The 23109-nt window shown below is 44.9% G+C and overlaps 10 non-coding genes across 10 annotated transcripts; 5 read left to right on the top strand and 5 right to left on the bottom strand.

The window, feature by feature from the left end:
• Positions 1-4831: 4831 nt before the first annotated feature.
• Positions 4832-4905, bottom strand: trnai-aau (transfer RNA isoleucine (anticodon AAU)). Its single transcript has one exon. It is a non-coding gene; the product is annotated as a tRNA-Ile (tRNA).
• Positions 4906-5026: 121 nt separating this feature from the next.
• trnal-aag (transfer RNA leucine (anticodon AAG)) lies at positions 5027-5108 on the top strand. The gene has a single exon. It is a non-coding gene; the product is annotated as a tRNA-Leu (tRNA).
• Positions 5109-7045: 1937 nt separating this feature from the next.
• Positions 7046-7119, bottom strand: trnai-aau (transfer RNA isoleucine (anticodon AAU)). The gene has a single exon. It is a non-coding gene; the product is annotated as a tRNA-Ile (tRNA).
• A 121-nt stretch (positions 7120-7240) lies between these two features.
• trnal-aag (transfer RNA leucine (anticodon AAG)) lies at positions 7241-7322 on the top strand. Its single transcript has one exon. It is a non-coding gene; the product is annotated as a tRNA-Leu (tRNA).
• A 7132-nt stretch (positions 7323-14454) lies between these two features.
• On the bottom strand, positions 14455-14528 carry trnai-aau (transfer RNA isoleucine (anticodon AAU)). Its single transcript has one exon. It is a non-coding gene; the product is annotated as a tRNA-Ile (tRNA).
• A 121-nt stretch (positions 14529-14649) lies between these two features.
• On the top strand, positions 14650-14731 carry trnal-aag (transfer RNA leucine (anticodon AAG)). Its single transcript has one exon. It is a non-coding gene; the product is annotated as a tRNA-Leu (tRNA).
• Positions 14732-16058: 1327 nt separating this feature from the next.
• trnai-aau (transfer RNA isoleucine (anticodon AAU)) lies at positions 16059-16132 on the bottom strand. Its single transcript has one exon. It is a non-coding gene; the product is annotated as a tRNA-Ile (tRNA).
• A 121-nt stretch (positions 16133-16253) lies between these two features.
• On the top strand, positions 16254-16335 carry trnal-aag (transfer RNA leucine (anticodon AAG)). Its single transcript has one exon. It is a non-coding gene; the product is annotated as a tRNA-Leu (tRNA).
• A 5875-nt stretch (positions 16336-22210) lies between these two features.
• Positions 22211-22284, bottom strand: trnai-aau (transfer RNA isoleucine (anticodon AAU)). Its single transcript has one exon. It is a non-coding gene; the product is annotated as a tRNA-Ile (tRNA).
• A 120-nt stretch (positions 22285-22404) lies between these two features.
• trnal-aag (transfer RNA leucine (anticodon AAG)) lies at positions 22405-22486 on the top strand. Its single transcript has one exon. It is a non-coding gene; the product is annotated as a tRNA-Leu (tRNA).
• The last annotated feature ends 623 nt before the right edge of the window (positions 22487-23109 follow it).

Raw genomic sequence — 23109 nt, forward strand, 5'->3', positions numbered from 1 at the left:
GTAAAACTTTTGCCAAAACCAAACATGGGAGTCAACCAAAATTATACCATACCGGATCGGTCGCGGACCGGGTGAACAACGACCGCCATTGGTACTGATGACCTACAGGGTACTAATGGAAATTGGGCTACTGTGGGTCGAAGAACAAGAACAAGAAGAAGAGGAGGAGTGTGTGCTCGGAAGCAGAGAGAGAGGAGGAAAGGAAAGAGCCTGGGACTGAGAGTAGGGACTTTGAATATTGGGACTATGACAGGAAAAGGTAGAGAGTTGGTCGACATGATGCAGAGAAGGTAGGTGGTTATACTGTGTGTCCAGGAGACCAGGTGGAAAGGTAGTAAGGCAAGAAGCTTAGGAGCAGGCTTTAAGTTGTACTACCATGGTACTGACAAGAAGAGAAATGGAGTAGGAGTCATCTTGAAGGAGGAGTTTGTAAGGAACGTCCTAGAGGTGAAAAGAATAAGAATAAGAATAAGAATAAGAACAACTTTATTAATCCCGAAGGAAATTGCAGTGCCAGAGTTACAGAATATAAAACAGTAATAAATAATAAAAGAAAGGCAGAATTAGAAATAAAAATAAACTATAAATTATAAAGTGTTTCAGTGAAACTATAAAGTGTCTTAGTTAGCAGTGATAAACCTATAAGTGTCTTAACATTATAATGTAGCAGTTATGGGATGAGATGAAATATTGCACAGTGTAGCTGTTATGAGATGAAATAATGCACAGAATGTCAGATGGACTTATGAGTCTGAAATTGGAAATTGAAGGTGTGATGCTCAATGTTGTTAGTGGCTATGCCCTGCAGGTGGGATGTGAATCTGAAGAGAAGAAGAAGTTCTGGAATGAGTTAGATGAAGTGATGCAGAATATACCCAGAAATGAGAGAGTGGTCATTGGTGCAGACTTCCATGGACATGTTGGTGAAGCCAATAGAGGGGATGAAGAAGTGATGGGCAGATTTGGTATCCAGGATAGGAATGGAGAGGGACAGATGGTGGAATATTTTGCAAAAAGGATGGAGATGGCTGTAGTGAATACCTTTTTCCAGAAAAAAACAGGAACATAGGGTAACTTATAAGAGCGGAGGTAGGAGCACGCAGGTAGACTACATCTTGTATAGACGAGGTAACCTGAAAGAGATCAGTGACTGCAAAGTAGTTGTAGGTGAGAGTGTAGCCAGACAGCACAGGATGGTGGTTTGTAGGATGACTCTGGTGACAAGGAAGATGAAGAGGACAAAGGCAGAGCAGAGGACAAATTGGTGGAAGCTGAAAAGGGAGGAGTGTTGCATGGTTTTCAGGGAGGAGTTGAGAAAGGGTCTGGGTGGTCAGGGTGAGCTTCCAGATGATTGGACAACAACAGCTAGTGTTATCAGGGAGACAGGTAGAAGAGTACTTGGTTTGTCATCTGGAAGGAAGTAGATAAGGAGACTTGGTGGTGGAATGAGGAAGTGCAGGAGTGTATACAGAGAAAGCGGTTAGCAAAGAAGAAGTGGGATACTGAGAGGACTGAAGAGAACAGACAGGAGTTCAGGGAGATGTGGCGAAAGGTAAAGATAGATGTAGCAAAGGCAAAACAAAGAGCGTGCGATGACTTGTATGCTCGGTTGGATAGTAAGGAGGGTGAGAATGATCCATACAGGTTGACGAAACAAAGAGATAAAGATTGAAAGGATGTACAACAGGTCCGGGTGATTAAGGACAGAGAGGGAAATGTATTGACTGATGCTAGAAGAGTGATGGGAAGATGGAAAGAGTACTTTGAAGAGCTGATGAATGTGGAAAATGAAAGAGAGGCAAGGGTAGAAGAGGTGACTATTGTAGACCACAAAGTAGCACAAATTAGTAAAAGTGAAGTAAGGAAGGCATTGAAGAGGATGAAGAGTGGAAAAGCAGTTGGTCCTGATGATATACCTGTGGAGGTGTGGAAGTGTCTAGGAGAGGCAGCGGTAGATTTTCTGACTAGATTATTCAACGGGATCTTAGAGAGTGAGATGATGCCTGAAGAATGGAGACAAAGTATGATGGTGCCTATTTTTAAGAGTAAAGGGGATGTGCAGAATTGTGGCAACTATAGAGGGATAAAGTTGATGAGCCATACAATGAAGTTATGGGAAAGAGTAGTGGAAACTAGACTGAGAGCAGAAGTCAGCATTTGTGAACAGCAGTATGGCTTCATGCCTAGGAAGAGTACTACAGATGCAGTATTTGTGTTGAGAATGCTAATAGAAAAGTACAGAGAAGGCCAGAGGGAGCTGCATTGCGTTTTTGTAGACCTAGAAAAAGCATATGACAGGGTGCCAAGAGAGGAGCTCTGGTATTGTATGAGGAAGTCTGGAGTGGCAGAGAAGTATGTTAGACTGGTGCAGGACATGTATGCTAGCTGTGAGACACTGGTACGATGTGCTGTAGGGGTAACAAAGAAGTTCAAGGTGGAGGTGGGACTCCATCAGGGATCAGCTCTGAGCCCCTTCTTGTTTGCAATGGTGATGACAATGTGATCTGTAGTGAGAGCAGACAACAGGTAGAGGAAAATCTAGAGAGGTGGAGGTATGCTCTGGAAAGGAGAGGAATGAAAGTTAGTTGCAGCAAGACAGAATATATGTGTGTGAATGAGAGGAACTCAGGTGGAACGGTGAGGCTACAGGGAGTGGAGATCAAGAAGCTGGAGGATTTCAGGTACTTTGGGTCAACAGTCCAGAGAAACGGAGAGTGTGGAAAAGAGGTGAAGAGACGGGTCCAAGAGGGTTGGAATGGATGGAGAAAAGTGTCAGGGGTGCTATGTGATAGATGACTTTCAGCCAGAATAATAGGAAAGGTGTACATGACAGTGGCGAGACCAGCGATGATGTATGGACCAGAAACTGTTACAATGACCAAAAGACAGCAGGCAGAACTAGAGGTTGCAGAGATGATGATGTTGAGGTTCTCTTTGAGAGGGACCAGGATGGATAGGATCAGGAATGAGTCTATCAGGGGAACAGCAGATGTTAGATGTTTTGGAGAAAAGGTCAGAAAAGCCAGACTGAGATGGTTTGGTCATGTAGAGAGGAGGGATAGTGAATATATTGGTAGACGGATGCTGGAATTGGAGCTGCCAGGCAGGAGGTCTCGAGGGGGACCAAAGAGAAGATTTATAGATGTTGTGAGAGAGGATATGAAGGCAGTTGGTGTGAGAGAGGAGGATACAGAGAATAAGGTTAGATGGAGAAAGTTGACTCGCTGTGGCGACCCCTGACGGGAAAAGCCGAAAGAAGAAGAGCTAGAAGAAGAAAAATGTGCTTTCTGAATGACTTTGTTATACTTTGATTCTTGAAACATATGCTAATTGGACATCAAGACTCTACGTTTGAACGTTTTACCAAACAGGTCTGACTCCCTTTCTTGTGTTCTTTGTTATGAATGCCAGGAGACTAAAGAGAACTTTAGAATGCCGTGGAATGAGAGAAAAAGTCATTCCAAGAACCCTAACAAGAAGAGCAGCGCTGAAAACATCGTCCCACCTTTTCCCGTCAGGGACACTGACCAAACTCCACAGACATTGCCGTCAAAGGTGGCATGAGTTGGAGTTCATTTTAATGCCCCATCATGAGATTCACAGTTGCTAAAGCAAAGCCCTTGGCCAGTATAGCGATCGGACAAAATGGACAATTTTCTCTGATATTTGGTTTCTTTTTTTGAAAATCTGTAGAATGTGCTTTCTGAGTGACTTTGCCATACTTTGATTCTTGGCATATATGCTAAGTGGACTTCAAGACTCTATGTTTGATCGTTTTACCAAACAGGTCTGACTCCCTTACTTGTGTTCTTTGTTGTGGAGCCATCTTTGACAAACAATTCCTGGTCTGAAGGGAGGCGTTGACGACTCTCACCAGATTGTCACCAAATGCAGTCAAATTCCCAACAAGGTACTTGACCGTGTTCCTCTGTCCCTTCAGGGCCAAGTTGAAACCCTCCTCAAGACAGATCAGCACCCACTCCATCTGGAGCACTTTCAGACCAAAAACACCAGGACACAAAAAAGAACTTTAGAATGCCATGGAAGGAGAGAAAAAGTCATTCCAAGAACCCTAACAAGAAGAGCTGCGCTGAAAACATCGTCCCACTTTTTTCCGTCAGGGACAATGACCAAACTCCACAGATATTGCCGTCAAAGGTGGCATGAGTTTGAGTTAATTTTAATGACCCAACAAGAGATTCACAGTTGCGAATAGGGAAGCCCTTGGCCAGTATGGCGATTGGACAAAATGGACAATTTTGTCTGATATTTGGTTTCTTTTTTTTGAAAATCTGTAGAATGTGCTTTCTGAGTGACTTTGGCATACTTTGATTCTTGGCACATATGCTAAGTGGACTTCAAGACTCTACGTTTGATCGTTTTACCAAACAGGTCTGACTCACTAACTGGTGTGCTTTGGTGTGGAGCCATCTTTGTCCATCAATTCCTGGTCTGAAGGGAGGCGTTGACGACTCTCACCAGATTGTCACCAAGTGTAGTCAAATTCCCAAAAAGGTCACTCGGACGTATTCCTCTGTCCCTTCAGGGCCAAGGTGAAACACTCTTCAGGACAGATCAGCACCCATTCCATCTGGACCACTCGCAGACCAAAAACAACAGGCAAATATAGAGAACTTTAGAATGCTGTGGAATGAAAGAAAAAGTCATTCCAAGAACCCTAACAAGAGGAGCTGCGCTGAAAACATCATCCCACCTTTTCCCGGCAGGGACGATGAGCAAACTCAACGGATATTGCAGTCAAAGGTGGCATGATTTGGGGTTAATTTGAATGACCCACCAAGTGATTCACAGTTGCTATAAGGGAAGCCCTTGGCCAGTATGGGGATTGAACCCACGACCTTGGCGTTATTAGCACCACGCTCTGACCAGCTGAGCTAACCGGCCCATGTACTCGTGCATATCCGCTCAATTTTTTCTTTCGTTTAATTTTGAACTGCTTCCCGACTTTGCGACCCAATTGTGTTATGGAAAGACAATGTGTTTGCTCCAGACGGCTTGCGTTCTTGGTAGTGTGGCCGAGCGGTCCAAGGCGCTGGATTAAGGCTCCAGTCTCTTCGGGGGCGTGGGTTCGAATCCCACCGCTGCCAGAGTGTACTCCTGTATTTATAGTCTCAACAACCTCTTTTCAACGCCTACAAAATGTCAAACAAGGACAATTTTCTTTCTGCCAAGGGGGTTGTCCTATATCTACGATCCCAACGACCTCTTCCATGTCCTTGAAATACTTCAAAATTCTGGAATTTTCATGGCAATTTGGTTTCTTGTTTTAAAATGTGTAAAATGTGCTTTCTGAATGACTTAGCTATACTTTTATTCTTGGCACATACGCTCATTGGACTTCAAGACTCTACGTTTGATCGTTTTACCAAACAGGTCTGACTCCCTTTCTTGTGCTCTTTATTGTGGAGACATCTTTGTCCATCAATTCCTGGTCTGAAGGGAGGCGTTGACGACTCTCACCAGATTGTCACCAAATGTAGTCAAATTCCCAACAAGGTCAGTCGACCATGTTCCTCTGTCCCTTCAGAGCCAAGGTGAAACTCCCTCAAGACAGATCAGCACCCACTCCATCTGGAGCACTTGCAGACCAAAAACACCAGGACACAAAAGAGAACTTTAGAATGCCATGGAAGGAGAGAAAAAGTCATTCCAAGAACCCTAAAAAGAAGAGCCGCGCTGAGAACATCACCCACCTTTCCCCGGCAGGGACAATGACCAAACTCCAAAGATATTGCCGTCAAAGGTGGCATGAGTTGGAGTTGATTTAAATGACCCATCAAGACATTCACGGTGGCTAAGAGGGAAGCCCTTGGCCAGTATGGCCATCGGCAAAAATGGACAATTTTCTCTGATATTTGGTTTCTTTTTTTTTTAAAATGTGTAGAATGTGCTTTCAGAGTGACTTTGCCATACTTTCATTCTTGGCACATATTCTAAGTGGACTTCAAGACTCTATGTTTGATCATTTTACCAAACAGGTCTGACTCACTAACTTGTTGGCTTTGGTATGGAGCCATCTTTGTCCATCAATTCCTGGTCTGAAGGGAGGCGTTGATGACTCTCACCAGATTGTCACCAAGTGTAGTCAAATTCCCAACAAGGTCATTCAACCGTGTTCCTCTGTCCCTTCAGGGCCAAGTTGATACCCTCCTCAAGACAGATCAGCACCCACTCCATCTGGAGCACTTTCAGACCAAAAACACCAGGACACAAAAAAGAACTTTAGAATGCCATGGAAGGAGAGAAAAAGTCATTCCAAGAACCCGAACAAGAAGAGCTGCGCTGAAAACATCGTCCCACTTTTTCCCGTCAGGGACAATGACCAAACTCCACAGATATTGCCGTCAAAGGTGGCATGAGTTTGAGTTAATTTTAATGACCCCTCAAGAGATTCACAGTTGCCAATAGGGAAGCCCTTGGCCAGTATGGCGATTGGACAAAATGGACAATTTTGTCTGATATTTGGTTTCTTTTTTTTGAAAATCTGTAGAATGTGCTTTCTGAGTGACTTTGCCATACTTTGATTCTTGGCACATATGCTAAGTGGACTTCAAGACTGTACGTTTGATCGTTTTACCAAACAGGTCTGACTCACTAACTGGTGTGCTTTGGTGTGGAGACATCTTTGTCCACCAATTCCTGGTCTGAAGGGAGGCGTTGACGACTCTCACCAGATTGTCACCAAATGTAGTCAAATTCCCAAAAAGGTCACTCGGACGTATTCCTCTGTCCCTTTCAGGGCCAAGGTGAAACACTCTTCAAGGCAGATCAGCACCCACTCCATCTGGAGCACTCGCAGACCAAAAACAACAGGCAAATATAGAGAACTTTAGAATGCAGCGGAACGAAAGAAAAAGTCATTCCAAGAACCCTAACAAGAGGAGCTGCGCTGAAAACATCATCCCACCTTTTCCCGGCAGGGACGATGAGCAAACTCAACGGATATTGCAGTCAAAGGTGGCATGATTTGGGGTTAATTTGAATGACCCACCAAGTGATTCACAGTTGCTATAAGGGAAGCCCTTGGCCAGTATGGGGATCGAACCCACGACCTTGGCGTTATTAGCACCACGCTCTGACCAGCTGAGCTAACCGGCCCATGTACTCGTGCAGATCCGCTCAATTTTTTTTTTCGTTTAATTTTGAACTGCTTCCTGACTTTGCGACCCAATTGTGTTATGGAAAGACAATGTGTTTGCTCCAGAGGGCTCGCGTTCTTGGTAGTGTGGCCGAGCGGTCCAAGGCGCTGGATTAAGGCTCCAGTCTCTTCGGGGGCGTGGGTTCGAATCCCACCGCTGCCAGAGTGTACTCCCGTATTTATAGTCTCAACAACCTCTTTTCATCGCCTACAAAATGTCAAACAAGGACAATTTTCTTTCTGCCGGGGGGTTGTCCTATATCTACGATCCCAACGACCTCTTCCATGTCCTTGAAATACTTCAAAATTCTGGAATTTTCATGGCAATTTGGTTTCTTGTTTTAAAATGTGTAAAATGTGCTTTCTGAATGACTTAGCTATACTTTGATTCTTGGCACATACGCTCATTGGACTTCAAGACTCTACGTTTGACCGTTTTACCAAACAGGTCTGACTCCCTTTCTTGTGTTCTTTATTGTGGAGACATCTTTGTCCATCAATTCCTGGTCTGAAGGGAGGCGTTGACGACTCTCACCAGATTGTCACCAAATGTAGTCAAATTCCCAACAAGGTCAGTCGACCATGTTCCTCTGTCCCTTCAGAGCCAAGGTGAAACTCCCTCAAGACAGATCAGCACCCACTCCATCTGGAGCACTTGCAGACTAAAAACGCCAGGAGGCTAAAGAAAACTTTAGAATGCCGTGGATTGAGAGAAAAAGTCATTCCAAGAACCCTAACCAGAAGAGCTGCGCTGAGAGCATCACCCACCTTTCCCCGGCAGGGACAATGACCAAACTCCACAGATATTGCCGTCAAGGGTGGCATGAGTTTGACTTGATTTTAAAGACCCATCAAGAGATTCATGGTGGCTAAGAGGGAAGCCCTTGGCCAGTATGGCGATCGGCAAAAATGGACAATTTTCTCTGATATTTGGTTTCTTTTTTTTTAAAATGTGTAGAATGTGCTTTCAGAGTGACTTTGCCATACTTTCATTCTTGGCACGTATGCGAAATGGACTTCAAGACACTATGTTTGATCATTTTACCAAACAGGTCTGACTCACTAACTTGTTGGCTTTGGTGTGGAGCCATCTTTGTCCATCAATTCTGGTCTGAAGGGAGGCGTTGATGACTCTCACACGATTGTCACCAAATGCAGTCAAATTCCCAACAAGGTACTTGACCGTGTTCCTCTGTCCCTTCAGGGCCAAGTTGAAACCCTCCTCAAGACAGATCAGCACCCACTCCATCTGGAGCACTTTCAGACCAAAAACACCAGGACACAAAAGAGAACTTTAGAATGCCATGGAAGGAGAGAAAAAGTCATTCCAAGAACCCTAACAAGAAGAGCCGCGCTGAGAACATCACCCACCTTTCCCCGGCAGGGACAATGACCAAACTCCACAGATATTGCCGTCAAAGGTGGCATGAGTTGGAGTTGATTTAAATGACCCATCAAGAGATTCACGGTGGCTATTAGGGAAGCCCTTGGCCAGTATTGCGATCGGGAAAAATGGACAATTTTCTCTGATATTTTGTTTCTTTTTTTTGAAAATGTGTAGAATGTGCTTTCAGAGTGACTTTGCCATACTTTCGTTCTTGGCACATATTCTAAGTGGACTTCAAGACTCTATGTTTGATCATTTTACCAAACAGGTCTGACTCACGAACTTGTTGGCTTTGGTGTGGAGCCATCTTTGTCCATCAATTCCTGGTCTGAAGGGAGGCGTTGATGACTCTCACCAGATTGTCACCAAGTGTAGTCAAATTCCCAACAAGGTCATTCAACCGTGTTCCTCTGTCCCTTCAGGGCCAAGTTGAAACCCTCCTCAAGACAGATCAGCACCCACTCCATCTGGAGCACTCGCAGACCAAAAACAACAGGCAAATATAGAGAACTTTAGAATGCCATGGAAGGAGAGAAAAAGTAATTCCAAGAACCCTAACAAGAAGAGCTGCACTGAAAACATCGTCCCACCTTTTCCCATCAGGGACAATGACCAAACTCCACAGATATTGCCGTCAAAGGTGGCATGAGTTTGAGTTAATTTTAATGACCCATCAAGAGATTCACAGTTGCTAATAGGGAAGCCCTTGGCCAGTATGGCGATCGGCAAAAATGGACAATTTTCTCTGATATTTGGTTTCTTTTTTTTGAAAATGTGTAGAATGTGCTTTCAGAGTGACTTTGCCATACTTTCGTTCTTGGCACATATTCTAAGTGGACTTCAAGACTCTATGTTTGATCATTTTACCAAACAGGTCTGACTCACTAACTTGTTGGCTTTGGTGTGGAGCCATCTTTGTCCATCAATTCCTGGTCTGAAGGGAGGCGTTGATGACTCTCACCAGATTGTCACCAAATGCAGTCAAATTCCCAACAAGGTACTTGACCGTGTTCCTCTGTCCCTTCAGGGCCAAGGTGAAACCCTCCTCAAGACAGATCAGCACCCACTCCATCTGGGGCACTTGCAGACCAAAAACACAAGGAGACAAAAGAGGAACTTTAGAATGCCATGGAAGGAGAGAAAAAGTCATTCCAAGAACCCTAACAAGAAGAGCTGCGCTGAAAACATCATCCCACCTTTTCCCGGCAGGGACGATGAGCAAATTCAACGGACAATGCCGTCAATGGTGGCATGAGTTGGAGTTAATTTTAATGACCCATCAAGAGATTCACAGTTGCTAATAGGAAGCCCCTGGCCAGTATGGCGATCGGAAAAAATGGACAATTTTCTCTTATATATTTTTTTTTTTTGAAAACCTTTAGAATGTGCTTTCTGAGTGACTTTGCCATACTTTGATTCTTGGCACATATGCTAATTGGACTTCAAGACTCCAAGTTTAATTGTTTTATCAAACAGCTCTTACTCACTAACTTATGTGCTTTGGTGTGGGGCCATCTTTGTCCATCAATTCCTGGTCTGAAGGGAGGCATTGACGACTCTCACCAGATTGTCACCAAATGTAGTCAAATTCCCAACAAGGTCACTCAACCATGTTCCTCTGTCCCTTCAGGGCCAAGTTGAAACCCTCTTCAAGACAGATCAGCACCCACTCCATCTGGAGCACTCGCAGACCAAAAACAACAGGCAAATATAGAGAACTTTAGAATGCCGCAGAATGAAAGAAAAAGTCATTCCAAGAACTCTTAAAATTAGCGAGAGATACACGTGCGGGAACGCATCACGTGATGGAAAAAGTACACCCAACTTTGTATTTTTCCACTAACACCCCCAATGCACTAGCGATGACGTATCCCGAAGGCCCAGTCTAAGACACAGCCTGGTAACTAGCTGCCATCTTCTAAAAATTATGAAAAACAACTCCATATTAGGAAGTAACCTTGACCATCAAGATAGTGGTATAAATCACTGCCACTCCCTAAGATCCGGGCCGAAACCTCCTCATCTGCACATCCGACTGGACGCGCCTCAGCGGACGTCAAGAGAGGGCGAACGATCCCCTCGGGGTGACATTCATTTCGGCCCGGGAATTCTCGTAAGTGTATTTCTTGACCTCTAATAAACCACTCATTGCTTAAACAGTTCCTGACGGCTCTGATGTTTTTCTTGGATCACATCTGAACACACCGGGACAACAAAGACCAGTCCCGTGGCGGAGGCCGCAAAAACGGACAAATTGGTGACCCCGACGTGATCATCAAACGACGTGATGGTCAACTAACGTGATCCTACTGACGTGATTCTCTCCGGGAGAAAAGCAGGCTTGAAGGTATTCGAGGGCGGCAAACTGTTGATTCCACACAGTGCGCATGACCAAAGGTAAGCAGTTTCCTTTTCTAAAAACTGCGATTGGATATTTTAAATCATTGGAATCAGCGGGTGACCGTAATCTGATACAGAGTAGAGCTTGAAAATTTAAAAAAAAAAAAAAAAAAATTGGAAAATTAATTAGACAAAGAAACGAAGAGAAGTTGGAACTGGTTGAGCAAAGTGGAGAGAGGGGAAAATTGTGTGGGAAAAATTTGAAAAAAAGGAGAAACAACGGACCTATTGGCCAAAACCAGATTACGTAGGATCGCTTACAAGCATGTTTAAATCACAGTTGTCGAGCGGGAAGCCAGAAGTGTCCTATTACAAGGCCAAGTGGGAGGGAGAATTCAGCCTGCCCAAGTGGAGACGCAGCACGCGGAAATGGGCCAAGAAAGGTGATGTTGCCTCTGAGCGAGTGTGCATGTTATCGCACATCACAAATCTAGTGATGAAGACATGGGCAACAACAGAATGCCAAACCACAAATACAGAGATGCGCCGAAGCTGCAGCCCTTACAACCACCCCAGTTGTACTTTCTAAAAAAAAACAAACAAAAAAAAGGAAACTCTGATGAGACGCAACTCTACCCTTTCCTGCCCCCTCCTTACTCGACCCCTAGCGACTCCCCCGCAACTCCTCCAACCAGTCTCCTCCCATTGTTTCAAATTATGCCCCAAAATGACAGGCAAAGTTATACGCCACATCAACTGCATACCGGGAGAGGATACGAACATCCAGCAGGAGAGGTTCCAACAGTCGCAGGGCCCCTTCTAGTGTTATCTAAAGCATACTGGACTGCGCTAACAGATTCTGTAGCTTTTCTGGTTCCCGCAGGCCTGAACCAGAGAAAGAGAAACCAGACCAAGACGTCGAGGCCCTCGACTGGGTATACGTGAAGAGATTCAAGAACAGCTGGTGGACGCCCAGGTGGTTTGGCCCCCTCAGAGTGCAGCGTCAAACATCGCACAGCCTGCAAGTAGAGGGCCATAAGACGTGGTTCCACCTCAACCACTGCGCCAAGGCAGTCCCCCCTCCTCGAGACATTGTGATACCAGGAGACGACTGGATCTCCAGTGAGAGCGAGGACGAAGAAGAAGAGCCAAAAGGGGCGGCCGGGGACTCATCTCTGGCCATCTGAAGAAATACACTGTTAGAGAAGTTGGTGAGACGTGTGTACCTCTGCACTCACCGCGTAACACAATCCTGATGGATCACACGAAGAGGATTTTCACCAGAGGATCAAACATATAGAAAGATCATCAAGAACAAAGAGAACAATTCTTCAACTGAGAGCGCACGGTGCAAGACCGACGCTTTGGAGCATCTGTGGGGAGTGCCTCACAAAAGCACAAGTTTTGTTAACATTCATGTAAAACTTTTTGTAATGAGTGTGGTGTGACAAAGTCACACCAAGCGAAGGACTGTTAAAATCCCAAACCACGATCAAATTGTATTATGCTTTTGACATTGTATATGTCTTATCTCACGTAATGGCTGCCCAGGCCAGGGAGCCGAGTGGAGAATTTCCCTGCACCATTGATCAAACAAAAACATGTAACAAGGCCAGCAGGTTTTTCGCCCCTCTCAAGTTTACATTTTATATGACATGTAGTTTTTCTTACTAAGTTTACATTTTATATGACATGTAGTTTTTCTTACTAAGTTCACAATTTATATGACATGTAGTTTTTCTTATCACCTACTAAGTTTATATTTTTGTATAACATGAAGTCTTTCGTTCTACATACTACGTTAATATTTTGTGTGACGTGAGGATTCTCACGTCAAGAGAGGGACTTGCAAAATTCCCTACCTTAAGTCAGAATTCCTGTGTTACCAAGTGTACTTGCAAAAACTGTTAAAATTCGCGCGAGATACACGCGCGGGAACGCATCACGTGATGGCAAAAGTACACCCAACTTTGTATTTTTCCACTAACACCCCCAATGCACTAGCGATGACGTATCCCGAAGGCCCAGTCTAAGACACAGCCTGGTAACTAGCTGCCATCTTCTAAAAATTATGAAAAACAACTCCATATTAGGAAGTAACCTTGACCATCAAGATAGTGGTATAAATCACTGCCACTCCCTAAGATCCGGGCCGAAACCTCCTCATCTGCACATCCGACTGGACGCGCCTCAGCGGACGTCAAGAGAGGGCGAACGATCCCCTCGGGGTGACATTCATTTCGGCCCGGGACTTCTTGTAAGTGTATTTCTTGACCTCTAATAAACCACTCATTGCTTAAACAGTTCCTGACGGCTCTGATGTTTTTCTTGGATCACATCTGAACGCACCGGGACAACAAAGTCCGGTCCCGTGGCGGACGCCGCAAAAAACAGAAAAAACCCTTAAAAGAGGAGTTGCGCTGAAAACATCATCCCACCTTTTCCCAGCAGGGACGATGAGCAAACTCAATGGACATTGCAGTCAAAGGTGGCATGATTTGGGGTTAATTTTAATGACCCACCAAGTGATTCACAGTTGCTATAAGGGAAGCCCTTGGCCAGTATGGGGATCGAACCCACGACCTTGGCGTTATTAGCACCACGCTCGTGCAGATCCGCTCAATTTTTTTTTCGTTTAATTTTGAACTGCTTCCCGATTTTGGGACCCAATTGTGTTATGGAAAGACCGTGTTTTTGCTCCCTATGTCTTGTGTTCTTGCTAGTGTGGCTGAGCGGTCCAAGGTGCTGGATAAAAACTCCAGTCTCTTCAGGGAAGTGGGTTCAAATCCCACCGCTGCCCCAGTGTAGTCCCGTATCTATAGTCATAGCAACCTCTTTTAATCGCCTACAAAATGTCAAACAAGGACAATTTTCTTTCTGCCAGTGGGTTGTCCCATATCTACAATCCCAACGACCTCCTCCCTTTCCTTGAAATACTTCACAATTCTGAAATTTTCTTGGCAATTTGGTTTCTTGTTTTTAAATGTGTAGACTGTGCTTTGGAATTTGGTTTCTTTTTTTTGAAAATCTGTAGAATGTGTTTTCTGGGTGACTTTTCCATTCTTTGATTCTTGGCACATATGCTAAGTGGACTTCAAGACACTACGTTTGACCGTTTTACCAAACATGTCTGACTCCCTTACTTGTGTTCTTTGTTGTGGAGCCATCTTTGTCCATCAATTCCTGGTCTGAAGGGAGGCGTTGACGACTCTCACCAGATTGTCACCAAATGTAGTCAAATTCCCAAAAAGGTCCCCTCGGACGTATTCCTCTGTCCCTTCAGGGCCAAGGTGAAACACTCTTCAAGGCAGATCAGCACCCACTCCATCTGGACCACTCGCAGACCAAAAACAACAGGCAAATATAGAGAACTTTAGAATGCCGCGGAACGAAAGAAAAAGTCATTCCAAGAACCCTAAGAAGAGGAGCTGCGCTGAAAACATCATCCCACCTTTTCCCGGCAGGGACGATGAGCAAACTCAACGGATATTGCAGTCAAAGGTGGCATGATTTGGGGTTAATTTTAATGACCCACCAAGTGATTCACAGTTGCTATAAGGGAAACCCTTGGCCAGTATGGGGATCAGACCCACGACCTTGGCTTTATTAGCACCACGCTCTGACCAGCTGAGCTAACCGGCCCATGTACTCGTGCAGATCCGCTCGATTTTTTTTTTCGTTTAATTTTGAACTGCTTCCCGACTTTGCGACCCAATTGTGTTATGGAAATACAATGTGTTTGCTCCAGTTGGTTTGCGTTCTTGGTAGTGTGGCTGAGCGGTCCAAGGCGCTAGATTAAGGCTCTAGTCTCTTTGGGGGCGTGGGTTCGAATCCCACCGCTGCCAGAGTGTACTCCCGCATTTATAGTCTCAACAACCTCTTTTCATTGCCTACAAAATGTCAAACAAGGACAATTTTCTTTCTGCCGGGGGGTTGTCCTATATCTACGATCCCAACGACCTCTTCCATGTCCTTGAAATACTTCAAAATTCTGAAATTTTCTGAGCAATTTGGTTTTTTTTTTAAATGTGTAGAATGTGCTTTCTGAATGACTTTGCTATACTTTGATTCTTGGCACATATGCTAAGTGGACTTCAAGACACTACGTTTGACCGTTTTATCAAACATGTCTGACTCCCTTACTTGTGTTCTTTGTTGTGGAGCCATCTTTGTCCATCAATTCCTGGTCTGAAGGGAGGCGTTGACGACTCTCACCAGATTGTCACCAATACAGTCAAATTCCCAACAAGGTACTTGACCGTGTTCCTCTGTCCCTTCAGGGCCAAGTTGAAACCCTCCTCAAGACAGATCAGCACCCACTCCTTCTGGAGCACTTTCAGACCAAAAACACCAGGACACAAAAGAGAACTTTAGAATGCCATGGAAGGAGAGAAAAAGTCATTCCAAGAACCCTAACAAGAAGAGCTGCACTGAAAACATCGTCCCACCTTTTCCCGTCAGGGACAATGACCAAACTCCACAGATATTGCCGTCAAAGGTGGCATGAGTTTGAGTTAATTTTAATGACCCATCAAGAGATTCACAGTTGCTAATAGGGAAGCCTTTGGCCAGTATGGCGATTGGACAAAATGGACAATTTTCTCTCATATTTGGTTTCTTTTTTTTGAAAATCTGTAGAATGTGCTTTCTGAGTGACTTTGCCATACTTTGATTCTTGGCATATATGCTAAGTGGACTTCAAGACTCTACGTTTGATCGTTTTACCAAACAGGTCTGACTCACTAACTGGTGTGCTTTGGTGTGGAGACATCTTTGTCCATCAATTCCTGGTCTGAAGGGAGGCGTTGACGACTCTCACCAGATTGTCACCAAATGTAGTCAAATTCCCAAAAAGGTCCCCTCGGACGTATTCCTCTGTCACTTCAGGGCCAAGGTGAAACACTCTTCAAGGCAGATCAGCACCCACTCCATCTGGACCACTCGCAGACCAAAAACAACAGGCAAATATAGAGAACTTTAGAATGCCGCGGAACGAAAGAAAAAGTCATTCCAAGAACCCTAAGAAGAGGAGCTGCGCTGAAAACATCATCCCACCTTTTCCCGGCAGGGACGATGAACAAACTCAACGGACATTGCAGTCAAAGGTGGCATGATTTGGGGTTAATTTGAATGACCCACCAAGTGATTCACAGTTGCTATAAGGGAAACCCTTGGCCAGTATGGGGATCGAACCCACTACCTTGGCGTTATTAGCACCACGCTCTGACCAGCTGAGCTAACCGGCCCATGTACTCGTGCAGATCCGCTCAATGTTTTTTTTCGTTTAATTTTGAACTGCTTCCCGACTTTGCGACCCAATTGTGTTATGGAAAGACAATGTGTTTGCTCCACTTGGCTTGCGTTCTTGGTAGTGTGGCCGAGCGGTCCAAGGCGCTGGATTAAGACTCCAGTCTCTTTGGGGGCGTGGGTTCGAATCCCACCGCTGCCAGAGTGTACTCCCGTATTTATAGTCTCAACAACCTCTTTTCATCGCCTACAAAATGTCAAACAAGGACAATTTTCTTTCTGCCGGGGGGTTGTCCTATATCTACGATCCCAACGACCTCTTCCATGTCCTTGAAATACTTCAAAATTCTGAAATTTTCTGAGCAATTTGGTTTTTTTTTTTAAATGTGTAGAATGTGCTTTCTGAATGACTTTGCTATACTTTGATTCTTGGCACATATGCTAAGTGGACTTCAAGACACTACGTTTGACCGTTTTACCAAACATGTCTGACTCCCTTACTTGTGTTCTTTGTTGTGGAGCCAACTTCTTCCATCAATTCCTGGTCTGAAGGGAGGCGTTGACGACTCTCACCAGATTGTCACCAAATGCAGTCAAATTCCCAACAAGGTACTTGACCGTGTTCCTCTGTTCCTTCAGGGCCAAGTTGAAACTCTCCTCAAGACAGATCAGCACCCACTCCTTCTGGAGCACTCGCAGACCAAAAACACCAGGACACAAAAGAGAACTTTAGAATGCCATGGAAGGAGAGAAAAAGTCATTCCAAGAACCCTAACAAGAAGAGCCGCGCTGAGAACATCACCCACCTTTTCCCGGCAGGGACGATGAGCAAATTCAACGGACAATGCCGTCAATGGTGGCATGAGTTGGAGTTTATTTTAATGCCCCATCAAGAGATTCACAGTTGCTAATAGGAAGCCCCTGGCCAGTATGGCGATCGGACAAAATGGACAATTTTCTCTGATATTTGGTTTCTGTTTTTTGAAAATCTGTAGAATATGCTTTCTGAGTGACTTTGCCATACTTTGATTCTTGGCACATATGCTAATTGGACTTCAAGACTCCAAGTTTGATTGTTTTATCAAACAGCTCTTATTCACTAACTTATGTGCTTTGGTGTGGGGCCATCTTTGTCCATCAATTCCTGGTCTGAAGGGAGGCATTGACGACTCTCACCAGATTGTCACCAAATGTAGTCAAATTCCCAACAAGGTCACTCAACCATGTTCCTCTGTCCCTTCAGGGCCAAGTTGAAACCCTCTTCAAGACAGATCAGCACCCACTCCATCTGGAGCACTCGCAGACCAAAAACAACAGGCAAATATAGAGAACTTTAGAATGCCGCAGAATGAAAGAAAAAGTCATTCCAAGAACTGTTAAAATTAGCGAGAGATACACGCGCGGGAACGCATCACGTGATGGAAAAAGTACACCCAACTTCGTATTTTTCCACTAACACCCCCAATGAACTAGCGATGACCTATCCCGAAGGCCCAGTCTAAGACACAGCCTGGTAACTAGCTGCCATCTTCTACAAATTATGAAAAACAACTCCATATTAGGAAGTAACCTTGACCATCAAGATAGTGGTATAAATCACTGCCACTCCCTAAGATCCGGGCCGAAACCTCCTCATCTGCACATCCGACTGGACGCGCCTCAGCGGACGTCAAGAGAGGGCGAACGATCCCCTCGGGGTGACATTCATTTCGGCCCGGGAATTCTCGTAAGTGTATTTCTTGACCTCTAATAAACCACTCATTGCTTAAACAGTTCCTGACGGCTCTGATGTTTTTCTTGGATCACATCTGAACACACCGGGACAACAAAGACCAGTCCCGTGGCGGAGGCCGCAAAAACGGACAAATTGGTGACCCCGACGTGATCATCAAACGACGTGATGGTCAACTAACGTGATCCTACTGACGTGATTCTCTCCGGGAGAAAAGCAGGCTTGAAGGTATTCGAGGGCGGCAAACTGTTGATTCCACACAGTGCGCTTGACCAAAGGTAAGCAGTTTCCTTTTCTAAAAACTGCGATTGGATATTTTAAATCATTGGAATCAGCGGGTGACCGTAATCTGATACAGAGTAGAGCTTGAAAATTAAAAAAGAAAAAAAAAAAAATTGGAAAATTAATTAGACAAGAAACGAAGAGAAGTTGGAACTGGTTGAGCAAAGTGGAGAGAGGGGAAAATTGTGTGGGAAAAATTTGAAAAAAAGGAGAAACAACGGACCTATTGGCCAAAACCAGATTACGTAGGATCGCTTACAAGCATGTTTAAATCACAGTTGTCGAGCGGGAAGCCAGAAGTGTCCTATTACAAGGCCAAGTGGAAGGGAGAATTCAGCCTGCCCAAGTGGAGACGCAGCACGCGGAAATGGGCCAAGAAAGGTGATATTGCCTCTGAGCGAGTGTGCATGTTATCGCACATCACAAATCTAGTGATGAAGACATGGGCATAAACAGAATGCCAAACCACAAATACAGAGATGCGCCGAAGCTGCAGCCCTTACAACCACCCCAGTTGTACTTTCTAAAAAAAAACAAACAAAAATAAGGAAACTCTGATGAGACGCAACTCTACCCTTTCCTGCCCCCTCCTTACTCGACCCCTAGCGACTCCCCCGCAACTCCTCCAACCAGTCTCCTCCCATTGTTTCAAATTATGCCCCAAAATGACAGGCAAAGTTATACGCCACATCAACTGCATACCGGGAGAGGATACGAACATCCAGCAGGAGAGGTTCCATCAGTCGCAGGGCCCCTTCTAGTGTTATCTAAAGCATACTGGACTGCGCTAACAGATTCTGTAGCTTTTCTGGTTCCCGCAGGCCTGAACCAGAGAAAGAGAAACCAGACCAAGACGTCGAGGCCCTCGACTGGGTATACGTGAAGAGATTCAAGAACAGCTGGTGGACGCCCAGGTGGTTTGGCCCCCTCAGAGTGCAGCGTCAAACATCGCACAGCCTGCAAGTAGAGGGCCATAAGACGTGGTTCCACCTCAACCACTGCGCCAAGGCAGTCCCCCCTCCTCGAGACATTGTGATACCAGGAGACGACTGGATCTCCAGTGAGAGCGAGGACGAAGAAGAAGAGCCAAAAGGGGCGGCCGGGGACTCATCTCTGGCCGTCTGAAGAAATACACTGTTAGAGAAGTTGGTGAGACGTGTGTACCTCTGCGCTCACCGCGTAACACAATCCTGATGCATCACACGAAGAGGATTTTCACCAGAGGATCGAACATATAGAAAGATCATCAAGAACAAAGAGAACAATTCTTCAACTGAGAGCGCACGGTGCAAGACCGACGCTTTGGAGCATCTGTGGGGAGTGCCTCACAAAAGCACAAGTTTTGTTAACATTCATGTAAAACTTTTTGTAATGAGTGTGGTGTGACAAAGTCACACCAAGCGAGGGACTGTTAAAATCCCAAACCACGATCAAATTGTATTATGCTTTTGACATTGTATATGTCTTATCTCACGTAATGGCTGCCCAGGCCAGGGAGCCGAGTAAAGAATTTCCCTGCACCATTGATCAAACAAAAACATGTAACAAGGCCAGCAGGTTTTTCGCCCCTCTCAAGTTTACATTTTATATGACATGTAGTTTTTCTTACTAAGTTCACAATTTATATGACATGTAGTTTTTCTTATCACCTACTAAGTTTATATTTTTGTATAACATGAAGTCTTTCGTTCTACATACTACGTTAATATTTTGTGTGACGTGAGGATTCTCACGTCAAGAGAGGGACTTGCAAAATTCCCTACCTTGAGTCAGAATTCCTGTGTTACCAAGTGTACTTGCAAAAACTGTTAAAATTCGCGCGAGATACACGCACGGGAACGCATCACGTGATGGAAAAAGTACACCCAACTTTGTATTTTTCCACTAACACCCCCAATGCACTAGCGATGACGTATCCCGAAGGCCCAGTCTAAGACACAGCCTGGTAACTAGCTGCCATCTTCTAAAAATTATGAAAAACAACTCCATATTAGGAAGTAACCTTGACCATCAAGATAGTGGTATAAATCACTGCCACTCCCTAAGATCCAGGCAGAAACCTCCTCATCTGCATATCCGACTGGACGCGCCTCAGCGGACGTCAAGAGAGGGCGAACGATCCCCTCGGGGTGACATTCATTTCGGCCCGGGACTTCTTGTAAGTGTATTTCTTGACCTCTAATAAACCACTCATTGCTTAAACAGTTCCTGACGGCTTTGATGTTTTTCTTGGATCACATCTGAACACACCGGGACAACAAAGTCCGGTCCCGTGGCGGACGCCGCAAAAACAGAAAAAACCCTTAAAAGAGGAGTTGCGCTGAAAACATCATCCCACCTTTTCCCAGGAGGGACGATGAGCAAACTCAATGGACATTGCAGTCAAATGTGGCATGAGTTGGAGTTAATTTTAATGACCCACCAAGTGATTCAGAGTTGCTATAAGGGAAGCCCTCGGCCAGTATGGGGATAAAACGCACGACCTTGGTGTTATTAGCACCACGCTCTGACCAGCTGAGCTAACCGGCGTATGTTCTCATGCCGATCCGCTCAATTTTTTTTTTTCGTTTAATTTTGAACTGCTTCCCGACTTTGCGACCCAATTATGTTATGGAAAGACAATGTTTTTGCTCCCGATTGCTTTCATTTTTGGTAGTGTGGCCGAGCGGTCCAAGGTGCTGGATTAAGACTCCAGTTTCTGCGGGGACGTTGGTTTGAATCCCACCGCTGCCAGAGTGTAGTCCCGTATCTATAGTCATAACAACCTCTTTTAATTGCCTACAAAATGTCAAACAAGGACAATTTTCTTTCTGCCGGTGGGTTGTCCCACATCTGCGATCCATACGACCTCCTCTATTTCCTTGAAATACTTCACAATTCTGAAATTTTCTTGGCAATTTGGTTTCTTGTTTTTAAATGTGTAGAATGTGCTTTCTGAATGACTTTGCTATACTTTGATTCTTAGCACATATGCTAAGTGGACTTCAAGACTCTATGTTTGATCGTTTTACCAAACAGGTCTGACTCCCTTTCTTGTGTTCTTTGTTGTGGAGCCATCTTTGACAAAAAATTCCTGGTCTGAAGGGAAGCGTCTACGACTCTCACCAGTTTTTCACCTGGTGTAGTCAAATTCCTTACAAGGTCACTCGACCGTGTTCCTCTGTCCCTTCAGAGCCAAGGTGCAACCCTCCTCAAGACAGATCAGCACCCACTCCATCTGGAGCACTCGCAGACCAAAAACACCATGAGAAAAAAGAGAACTTTAGAATGTCATGGAATGAGAGAAAAAGTCATTCCAAGAACCCTAACAAAAAGAGCTGCGCTGAAAACATCGTCCCACCTTTTACCGGCAGGGACGATGACCAAACTCCACAGACATTCCCGTCAAAGGTGGCATGAGTTGGAGTTCATTTTAATGACCCATCAAGAGATTCACAGTTGCTAATAGGGAAGCCCTTGGCCAGGATGGCGATCGGACAAAATGGACAATTTTCTCTGATATTTGGTTTCTTTTTTTTGAAAATCTGTAGAATGTGTTTTCTGGGTGACTTTTCCATTCTTTGATTCTTTGCACATATGCTAAGTGGACTTCAAGACTCTATGTTTGATCGTTTTACCAAACAGGTCTGACTCACTAACTTGTGTTCTTTGGTTTGGAGCCATCTTTGAAAAACAATTCCTGGTCTGAAGGGAGGCGTCAACGACTCTCACCAGATTGTCACCAAATGTAGTCAAATTCCCAACAAGGTCACTCGACCGTGTTCCTCTGTCCCTTCAGGGCCAAGTTGAAACCCTCTTCAAGACAGATCAGCACCCACTTCATCTGGAGCACTCGCAGACCAAAAAGGCCAGGAGACTAAAGAGAACTTTAGAATGCCATGGAATGAGAGAAAAAGTCATTCCAAGAACCCTAACAAGAAGAGCTGCAGTGAAAACATCGTCCCACCTTTTCCGGGCAGGGACGATGAGCAAACTCAACGGACATTGCAGTCAAAGGTGACATGATTTGGGGTTAATTTTAATGACCCACCAAGTGATTCACAGTTGCTATAAGGGAAGCCCTTGGCCAGTATGGGGATCGAACCCACGACCTTGGCGTTATTAGCACCGCGCTCTGACCAGCTGACCTAACCGGCCCCTGTTCTCGTGCAGATCCGCTCAATTTTTTTTTCGTTTAATTTTGAACTGCTTCCCGACTTTGCGACCCAATTGTGTTATGGAAAGACAGGTTTTTTGCTCCCTATTGCTTGTGTTCTTGGTAGTGTGGCCGAGCGGTCCAAGGCGCTGGATTAAGGCTCCAGTCTCTTCGGGGGCGTGGGTTCGAATCCCACCGCTGCCAGAGTGTAATCCCGTATCTATAGTCATAACAACGTCTTTTAATCGTCTACAAAATGTCAAACAAGGACAATTTTCTATCTGCCAGTGGGTTGTCCCATATCTACAATCCCAACGACCTCCTCCATTTCCTTGAAATACTTCACAATTCTGAAATTTTCTTGGCAATTTGGTTTCTTGTTTTTAAATGTGTAGACTGTGCTTTCTGAATGAATTTGCTATACTTTAATTCTTGGCATATATGCTAATTGTATTTCAAGACTCTACGTTTGATCATTTTACCAAATAGGTCTGACTCCCTTTCTTGTGTTCTTTGTTGTGGAGCCATCTTTGACAAACAATTCCTGGTCTGAAGGGAAGCGTCAACGACTCTCACCAGATTGTCACCAAATGTAGTCAAATTCCCAACAAGGTCACTCGACCGTGTTCCTCTGTCCCTTCAGGGCCAAGTTGAAACCCTCTTCAAGACAGATCAGCACCCACTCCATCTGGAGCACTCGCAGACCAAAAAGGCCAGGAGACTAAAGAGAACTTTAGAATGCCGTGGAATGAGAGAAAAAGTCATTCCAAGAACCCTAACAAGAAGAGCTGCACTGAGAACATCGTCCCACCTTTTCCCGGCAGGGA

This window comes from Fistularia commersonii, chromosome 11 (assembly GCF_037954325.1).
Source record: "Fistularia commersonii isolate RoL2024-O1a breed Wild chromosome 11, RoL_Fcom_v1.0, whole genome shotgun sequence".
In the NCBI taxonomy this organism is placed as follows: domain Eukaryota; kingdom Metazoa; phylum Chordata; class Actinopteri; order Syngnathiformes; family Fistulariidae; genus Fistularia; species Fistularia commersonii.